This window comes from Phalacrocorax aristotelis, chromosome 4, assembly GCF_949628215.1.
Source record: "Phalacrocorax aristotelis chromosome 4, bGulAri2.1, whole genome shotgun sequence".
NCBI classification, from domain to species: domain Eukaryota; kingdom Metazoa; phylum Chordata; class Aves; order Suliformes; family Phalacrocoracidae; genus Phalacrocorax; species Phalacrocorax aristotelis.
The window spans coordinates 46497098-46507801 of NC_134279.1; positions in this window are offsets into that span (position 1 = coordinate 46497098).

The window sequence follows — 10704 nt, forward strand, 5'->3', positions numbered from 1 at the left end:
TAGGATTCATCTTTTGCATTTTGCTTCTATCTCTCCACACCAGGGAAAATGCTTTTTGCTTCTGCAGTGCGATCGAGTAGGATGCTAGGTATTTCATATCAGAATTAGCAAGAAGTTCTCATTTTGTTAGGGCTGCTTTGAGTGTAGAAACACTCGCACAGATCTAGCCTTCACTAGTCGTTTTCCTAAACTGTTCTGAGTCAACCCATGAACTTCTCTTACACATCAAAGCTTATTTCCAACTGGGCATTAAAATCAGCTTAAGCCATAACAGATCCTGCCTGATGCAGGGCACCATCCGCACCATTTCTAGTACCTTGTTTAACTTCTTTTCCATTTCTTTATCAGTAATTTATGGACATATGTGATATGAAATATAAGCATTTGAACTCCTCCCCCCCCCCAACCCCAACTTTTACAGGCTGCAGAAGTTAAAGTGTGACTATATAACTATCTAACTGTCTATTATTGATATGTCTGTTGCAAGTAAAGTTTTTTTTAATCAGGTAGTTCACAGCATTTTAGAAATCTCGTGAATTTATTCTACTACTTCAGAATGTGTTCTGCATTTTGCCTTACTATTTTTTGCCTTTCCTGACTTAGTGGCATTAGTACAGCTGCTATTCCCTCTCGGTCATTGCTTTGACCCAATGTTTGTGCTGCAACTGCAGACGTATCTCCAGAACACTGATGGATGCCAACACTGTCTCTCCATTTACGCAGTCCTTACTGCGTAACCTTTAGTGCAAAGCACTACACAGAGTTTATGAACATAAAGGAATTATTTCATCAGATACCAAAATGCCTAAGATCAACAGGTGACTTGATAGCTATAGTATAGAGACAAAAGGTAGAGACCTACTGTGGACGCTCTCAGTGATTAGAAGGGCAGTCCCTTTTGCAGGAAGCTGACTTTCAGTAACCTGTGTTCACAGTCCTGCTTGAGATGCTAAATGCTATGTAACAGGGTGCTGTTATGAATTGGTTTAATCAATGAGGCAAAAAACCAAAACAAACCTTTAGTCCCATCCAGCAGTTGCTATGAGGATAAAAACAGTTTACAAAGTTCACATACATACTAAATGTATTCTAATTTAATGTAAGCGACTCACCATTTTCACAGATGGATAATCACCTTAATGGCAAAATGATATAATGATACAAGGCCACAGAGGCCACTGTATCCAACCTTATCAGAATATTTTCATCTCCACACAAAACTTTAATTGCAAACATTTATCCTCATCTGCTCACTGGTGCTTTTTTTAATCCATTTTATGACAATCAGTAAACACTTTTTAAAAATTAATGGTGATCTCAGAGCAGGTCAGCTGGCTTTTGGCTGACCCTGAGATGACTGACAAGTGGCAGTGTATGTTATCTTTCTAGATCTAGCAGGAGGAGAAAGTGAGCATTTAATTTCCATCATGATTTTTTTAGGCATTCTGTTGACAAAAATGTCAGATATATGAGCTTTAAAGATTTTTCTTTAAATTTCTTTATGATATAATGTAATATGACAGTGCCTTTTACAATATACCCCTTTAGTGGTATAAGTTTATCTATAACTAAGAAATTTATTCATATATTCATTTCACTGTGCTGTCAACTTCTCTATACTTAATTTTTTTCTTTTGGTAGGAAGCTCTTTTGTTTTTTTTTTTTACTGACTCATTTATAATGACCGACATAAAATAAGTGTTAGTTACTTGTATCTACAAATATCATTCTTGTTTCCATGGACTAATAATTGCTATGTGATTATGAAGCCTGCATCTATCTTAATATCTCTTCCTTACCTGGTGAACCATTCTGATACTGTTTTTTGTAATGCAGTGGTGTTTAGTGATCACTGTAAGTTTCAGTAAAGTAAAAGACAGTCCATACACCAGAAAGCTTAAACACATACTAAAAACATATCTGACAGACAGAGCCAATGATCACAGCAGAGAGAAAACCTAGTGAAAATACTGCCTTATTTTTATTATTCAAAGAGAATGTGACCACTTACCACCTTGGCCTTTATCTTCTGGTAATTTTCCATGAACAGCACAATAAGTGGGTTCTGAACAGGAACTTTATTTACTGCACAGCAATGACTGCATGGGCTGTTTCCATGAGGATGTCCTTTATATAGGGAGTTCAGAAGAAAGAAAGGCACAAATGATGAAATCAAAATGAACAATCAAAGATGATGGAACATGTGTAAGCATAAAGATAAAAATTAAAAACTAAAAGACAATTTTTAGTGGTCAACAGAAATAAGGAATTGTGACTAGGACAGAATGATGAAACGGGTCTTAGTAACGTGGTTTTGATTGACTGAAGTTACTCAGTGAAAGGGAGTTTGCCACTAGAAAAAGCTGAGGATTTAGATCAGACAGATAAGAAACATCAAATGCAAAATAAGGCAAGAGGGGAAAGTAAGGAAGGAGAAAGGAAGAGAAAAATAACAATTCTTTTAATTTAGGGGAAGGCAAATGCACTAAGTGTGCAGAGTAAAATGAAGTACTTCTCTAGGAAATGTGAACATGTTAACAGTGCAAAAGAAAGGAGTGACTGTCTGCTTTGGTCTCTGGCAAGTTCAGAAACCAAAAATATAGATTACTGGATAATTCAGGTAGAAAAGGACCTTAGGACGCCCTAATCCAACCTCCAGCTCAAAGCAGGGTCAATTATTACTTCAGATTATTATTTTAATAATTCACATAAAAAGTCTTTACAACATAGTTTATCATAATCTAACATCAGAAGTTGAGACTACTCCTATCATACTCTAGAGAATCTAACCCATCGTATATTTGGTGCTCCTCTAGATGTGCTTGCATGTAACAGCTAGCAGCCATTACACTGATCTTTTCATTACTGGATTTTCTCATAGTAATGACACAGGATTGCACAAGCAATTTCTTTAAGTCAGGCTGGATTGTTGCGTATGAAGGTATGCAAGATTCTTCAGCTCCAAAAGAGAAGCAACAAGGCATCAGAGTCTAACTCTGCTTTATGTAGCAGTTTCATCAGCTGAGAGGGACTAGGAAATAGCACATCATATCCTGTTCTCTGCCTTCCTTCCGCATCTACTCAATATCTAAATTACTTAAAATCTATTAGACTGTATACCAAGCAAGATGTGATGGAGAGAGAGAGCTGGAAATATGGGAAAGTTGAAGGAACAAATGAGGCATGCTGGTCAAAACAAGAGAGTCGGATGGATGGCAAAGTTCAAGGGAACAGTGAGATGATATTGGTCAGTGTGATAGGAATTGGCCTGAGACAGTTGCAACCTAACTATTGTCCAATTTTTATATGTGTATCATGGAATGTGGAAAAGAAAGACTTTAAACAGGATTTTTGAAGGAAAGGACAAAATGGTATCTTCTTAGTACACAGCAGAAAGCAGCGTGGAAAGAGGCTATGTCAAAGTTTTACTGATCTTGCAGAATGATCTCTGCAAGGGACTCATTCATCCACATAATTAAAACTCTTACTCAGTCCCTTTGTACTGAACCCTTTCACTGAACCCTTCCACATCAAACATAGCAAACCTTCAGTGACTCTCTTAGCCACCCTTTATGGTGTATTGGTTGTATTAAAAAGACATCTCTTCCCAACTCCAGTGAAGTCACACATTGTTTATAGCACATCATCTGTTTTATTCTGGTGAAAATCTTTCCATTGGGCAACTCCTTGGATGTTATTCAGTTAGTTTTGGTTGTGTGTATATGGCTTACACATCTTTGAAGATATATCCACAGTTCTTTATTCTAAGAACTATACCGTATTTTTGCAGCATCCATTGTCATGAAGGTTTTATAGAATCCTCCTGTATTTGATTTTTGAAAAGTATATTCCGAGTGTAGAGCCAACCACTGTTGCACAACCTCTCTGTCCATCCAGCTGGAGTGTTATATAAATAATAATAAAGGAAATTGGAAACCAGTGCCTCTGTAAGTGGGTGACTGGTGCACCACCTTCTTACTTGAGGTACATTATTTTGTCAAAAAATCCTCACCAGCTCTTTAAAGTAATCTTGCAACAAGATTTCATTGTTTCTTGTACAAATAGGTCTTAAAAACTCTCCGTTACAGCTTAATGCTCTTTGTTGTTAGAACTGCAGCAGTTGGCTGCGCATTCATACAGGCCTGAGCTTCCAAGCCTTGTTAATGATGATTTTTAAAGGTCTAGTCAAATTAGCAGGTAGAATTGGTGTGTGAATGAGAGGGAGCATATTCATGAGTAGATTGTTTTGCCTATTGAAGAATAAAAGGTGTGACAGCAGCTCATGACATTTTAAAAACTAACAACTCCTTCCACAAAAAAAAAAGAAAACCAAAGAGGAAGGGGCTCCTTCAGTTAAGCCTTCTTACTGAGATCTGAAGCCTTTCTTACAATGAATAACTACATTTAAGGAGTAATCAGATAACTTTAAAATGCTGTAACACTAAAAATTTTGTTTATATCCCATTTAACTTTATTAGATTAATCATCCAGCAGAATTACAGAGAGGTTTGGTTTCTGGTCTTAGCTCAGCCTCAGAATACCTTGTAAACTGTTTCACACTTCTGTATATTGCAGCTACCCCATGATTAAAACAGAAGGTAGTACTTCACAGACTGAAAGACACTGGTAAGGTTCATCACTTTTTGCCAGATGGTTTTGATGGCAATCACCATAACATAGCACAATCCAAAATCATGTGAAAATTTAAAATTGTGCAGTTTTTCGTTCAAGAGAACACTTGACAAAATGGAGAATGTCCCTGCTACATGGCACTGGTATGCTATTACTAAAATACATGTTTAAGTATAAAAAGGATAGAATGCAAAAAGTATCTGAATGGTTGATTAACACTTCTACAAAGAAAGTTAGTTTTTCTTTTAACTAATGACTAAAAACTCTTAAACCAAAGAGCAATTCACTTTAAATGTCATTGTATAAAAATTCAAACAATAAATTCCACTAAAAATGAAATTTTCAGTTGAAAGTACACATGCTTTTCTGATGACAATGAAGAGAAACTGCTTTTTATGTGAATAGCAGTCAATAACAATGAACTTTGCTTAATTTGCTCTTTGTCAGAGCAACTGTAGTTTTCTTTCATGTGTTTCACTTCTGGGTATTGTGCTTTGGTTTTGGATTTTGCTATTTTTAATGGGTGTACAAAGAGTCTTTTTCTGGTGGTCTGCATATAATAAAGCAATACACTAAATTACCACCACTGACTGTATAAAATGTATTTTTTTCATGTGATAGTGCAATTTTGCATGAGAGACGACTCTAACAACTAAAAGCATAATACCTAAAGAATTCTGAGGCGATAATTTTTCTTGATGCTCAGAAGATGACTATAGAATTTTTTTTTTTACCACTGAGGCGTATTTGAGATGTGAGAAACATTAACAATGAGGAGGGCTTTAGGTCAGGATCACTCTGCATCTTAGATGGCATTATCTGCTGATTTAGCTGAGCTGAAAACTGCTGAAAAATAATCCTTTTGGTGCCCTTGTCAGTGGCTTTGGCCTAGAGTAATAGAAAATCAGCTTTACTTGAGTCAGATAATCATTACAAAATGAATTTTGTTCTTGACTCACAGAAATAATTGGGAGAAAAATATATTTGATAGGTGTGATGAATATTATTTTAAGTTAAAGCTTACTGAGATGTATAAAATACTAAGTGCTGCTGGTAATTGAGCAACTCTATGCAACTGTAAATTAGCTGCTTGAATTGAAAATAGTTGATTACTGAAAGCATTTTTTCCCCCTAGAAAACTTGCTGTTCTCCTTTTCCTTAGCATTCACAAGGGGCATTCAGTTAATCATACTGAGGTCTCTCCCTTAGTGCTGGAGTAGCTGATTACCCAGCAGGAGGTGCAGTTCCAGCAGGGTAAGTCAGAATGGTGTTGGTCGTTCCCTGGGGAGGGACATCCTGTAAAAACACCAAGGTTGAGAACTGTCATATTCACAGCAGTAGGTGCATTTTCCTCAGAAATTAATGGAGCAAGCTGGGCAAAAATGTTTTTAAACTACATCTTCCCTAGAGTAAGATGCAAATTCAAAGCTCTTTTGAAGCATGGGAATGAAAGTTGAAGATAAGACTTTTTAGTTTTTGACATTGATGATATAGGCAACACTAGCACTAAGAATATTAAATTGAAATGGAGGATAAGTGGGGCAGATGTTATTCAAGCAGCTCCCAAACGCAGTCCTATTTCAGAGCTAGTTTAACTAAGGTGCTTGTAATTATGGTTGTTTTTATTGCAGAATACCTGACAGATTTTTTTCCTTCAATTTTTTAATTGATCAGCAGTGCTGGACTTTTTTGTGAAACAAGAGGATTGAAAGTAATCTTGCCAACTAGACTCCCATCCAACAAAAGGGGGTTTGAAAAAGGAGTGCATCTTTGAGATGCAGAATTTTTTCCTACAGTAGCCTGTGTGCTGTTCAGCAGCAAGCAGCAATTCTAGGCTGCTTTCTCTATTGCAGGCTATGCAGCACAAAGTCATTGTGATCTGTTTACAGAAAGGTTTTACAGAAACAGTGAGCACCATGTTTGCTCTGTCCTCTTGAACAAAGGCATAAGAAGGGTCTGTTCATAATACACAGTTTCTACACATTTCTTACTAACAGAGCAAGATAAATCCTCAAGGATTGTCTCTTACAAATTATGTAAGGCCTGTATAGCCTGGTCACAAGCTCCCTTTCCCATGTGTTTTCAGCTCCTATGGTCTTGTCCTCTTTTCTTTGCTCCAGCTCAGTGTTTCTTTTTTGTCCTCCTCATTTGATTCATAAGAAAGGTCTTACACTTTGTCTATTACTACTGGGTTATAAGAACCTGAATGGCTAGACCTGAAATCCACCTAGCCTGACATACTGTCTCTGTGTGGTCAATACCAGAGACCTAGAAAATAAATGGGGGAAAAAAAAAAAAAGAGGGAAATGAGAAGAAAAAAAAGGGGGGGGGGGCAGGTGCAGGAAGACAATTTTCTTCATTAATTTCTTTTTAGTCTGCAGTAATATCTGGACTAATATCAGGGACTGCCTGATCCAGAAGTGATACCTCTGTGTAAGAACATTCCAGTAAGCTTGCACAGTCAGTCTTCATTCCTTCTTTAGCCAACAGGCCCTGCTAACCCTAACTGGCAATCCACTCCCTAAAACAGAATTTAAAATGTCACTGAAAATGTGCAGGGGCACAAAGCTTGCACGACTTTATTTGGTTTTCATTTATGGAGATTTTTTCCTTGTGTCTGTCCAGTAATTACCATCAAGTAAATATTATTACAAAGTCAAATCTATAGTTAAACTAATGACCTTTAAAATCATTCTAGTATACTCTATGTCATTAACTTTCATAAAATATTACCCCCAATTTCACTTGTCACCATATCTGTAGCAACATTTTAATCTGTCTTTTTATTTAATGCATACACATATCTGAAAACCATAAATGAAGCCCTCAATATTAGATATCCTTTTAAAATAGCTTTTATTTCCTATTTCTGCTTGGTATACCTAACATGTTTTCATATCCATAAGTAAAACATAGACTGATATTTCTAGAAAATGGGGACAGCATATGAGATGAGGAATGTGAAAGGTGACTTCAGTTAGGAGTTCTGTGTCACCAAACAGCATATAAATACTGGTGTCGCATCTCCAAAAGTCAAGTGACAAGGCCTTCATTGTTCTTTAATAGGACCCAGTTGTTCATGAACATATGGGAATCTAGCTTATTAATAACATTTTTCTTCCATAGTCATCTTAATTCTGCCAGATTGTAAATTATGCAGCCAGAGTGAATTAGAGTTAACTCACTATTTCCAGGCATTCTGAGAGATTTGTTCTGTAAAGAAATTAACCTGGGAGGTTTCTTGCTTCTCTCCGGATCTTCTCCTAGGTAAATTCATTGCATACTTCCAGCAATGTGCTTAAGGGTAAATATACTTTAAAACCCAGTGTGAACTAACAGGAGATTGATATGTTGAAACAAAAATGATCTTAGTAGGCAGGAGATCTCAAGTATCTAATCAGCCCACTCACACAGGGAGACAGGTCCAAGTCAAAACTCTAGACTGAAAAATTCTCTAGGCTCCGGCCTGCTGTATTTTGCACTGCAGGCGTGAGCCAAATTTTGCAGTCTGAGATAATTCCTTTTAATACCTTCCAATTAATTTTATTTTCACTTGTAAAATAAATGTTGTATTAAAGTCTGCACACACGTTAAATATGCACATTTATACTGCTTCTGATGGTAAAGGAGTATACCCTCCCTGACAGCAACGCCCCTTAATATATTGCAGTGTTTAAATTTAGATGTTTGAGGCTCCCACTAACAATAAGTTATTAAAACATCTGCCTTTCCATAAGCCATTCTGTTCTCTGCCATTCCACATGTCCTTTTCTACTTCACCAGGCAAAATTGCCCAATCTAAATTTCAGCTCAAGTGTTTGATGGCTTTCACGCTGAGCTCAAACTGTTAGTGCTTCCCTGAGAGAATAGAATTGAAACAGGATTTAATCTAAAATAACAAAATAGAATAAAGGTTTTACATATAAATAAGTAATGCCCTGTATATTTTTATGCACACTTTTCTAGATTTTGGATGCAGTGAAGTTAAATGTTAAAATACATAGATAACCCAAAGGTGACAGAAAAAACATCAGTGCGTGTTGCCTGCATGCTCAATTAATGCCTATCCTACAGTATTTTTATTTCAAATACATAGTAACTGTTACTACAAAATATATTGCAAAAATATAATTTCTATTGCTACCTTTGTCTCAGACTGCTGGGTGCTTGTTTGCTTTTTTTTTTTATCTTCAGTGGTATTTTCAAATAGTATTCCAAACCAAGTATTCGAAATAGTATTCCATTGCAAGCATGCTGTCTAGTATTTTCAGTGATTGTAGCTGGGGTTTGACATGCTCACTGTTAATGGAAGATTCATATTTGGAGCTTGGTTTTTTTTGTAGAATGTTAACAGTTCACTTTGTAATCATAAAACAAAATTATGAACTACCTATTAGCAATAGATATTTCAATATTTATAAATGGAGTACTAATAAATATTCTGGACTTCTGCAGTAAAAAATTACAAGATTGATTCCCACTGCTAGCTATAATTGTGTGCTTGATAAATGAAATGGAGGAGGGTCAAGCTGTTGTCACTTACCTTGCCATTGTTTCCACATGTAGATAAATGACTATTAATCACAGCTGCTCAGATAACAAAGCTTTTAGTTTTGTTATCACCCTTGTAGCAATGAAGGCTTACCACATACTGGGGAGCAACATAACCAGCAGGTTGAGGGAAGTGATTATTCCTCTGTATTCAGGACTTATGTGCAGTTCTGTTCCCCAGCTGCAAGAGAGAGTAACAAACTGTATATGATGTACAAAGGGAAGCTGACGAAAGTTGGCTGCTTCAGCTTGCAGAAGAGAAGGCTATGAGAGGATCTAATTAACTGTTTTCAGCTATATCATGGTGGAGAACATGGAGATACACCTCAGAGATGTATAGTAAAAGGACTAGAGGTAATGGTCAGCAGCAAATGAAGTTCCAACTGATGTAAAGAATATCTTTTCATCAGGCAGGAGGGGCTAAGCTGTGAAGCAGAGTGCTTCAGATATTCAAAGCTGGACTGGACAAAGCCCTGGGAAACACATTTTAACTTTGGAGTAGGGGACTGGGCTAGATGACTTCCAGAGATCCCTTCCAACGTAAAGTATTCTGAGGTTCTGTTTTGTGAATCATCCCACAAATAAAATGCTAAGAAGAGTCTTAGAAACCCAAAATTATCACTCCAAGATTCACACCATTAAGAATGTCTTCAGTTACTGATTCCCCTTTTTAGCTCCATGCTTCCGTTCTGCAGTCTACACACTGTAAACCATGTATCTTCGTGGTATTTAGGTTGTTATAACCTTGGGAAGAATAACAAAAATAAAATTTTCAATTTATTTTCATTGTTCTGTAAGACAAGATAAAATCTTAAATTCTTCACCCTGAAAAGTGGCAAAGCATTTTCACGAGAAGCTGAGACTTGTTAACAAGCTGATTGTGACTTGCCATTAAACATTAAACTGTGCAAGATTAAATTTCAAATCTTAGCTAAAATTTGCTGTCTGAAACAAGTCTCACATTTCACCAGAAGACTTTTCAAAATCTTTTATTTTACATTAAAATACTGATCACTTGTCAAAGTATAAGCCTATAGCATGGCCATTTCATCAGTTGTTAGCTAATCAGACTGATTAACCATATTTTTTTTAATGGAAAACAAATTTTACATAGCACAAATTATCTCAAACAGAACAACTATGCCACAGAAATTGCTATAACTGCCTAACTTCACCTAAATTCCAGATTCAGAAATGTGAAATTTTTTGCCGTTTAGAAAGTAAAATCCAAGTCATACCATCTCTTACTTCTGTGAATTTCAACAGGTAGCTATTTATTTCATCAGTCGTTCATATTTCCTGCTCACCCTTGCTCAAGAACAGTCCCCTGAGGAGACATGGTTCCCCTAGCCTTAAGGAGTAAGCATGGTGTGCTTTACAGCCTGGGAGCCGGAGCAGCAGAATCCCAACACGGAATATCTTCTGTCCACTAGGGTACAACATGAAGGTGGAAAGCTGTTATGGGAAGGTCCCCTTGTAAGACATGAAGGGCAGTTATAATACTCCTCATCCATTCTACCC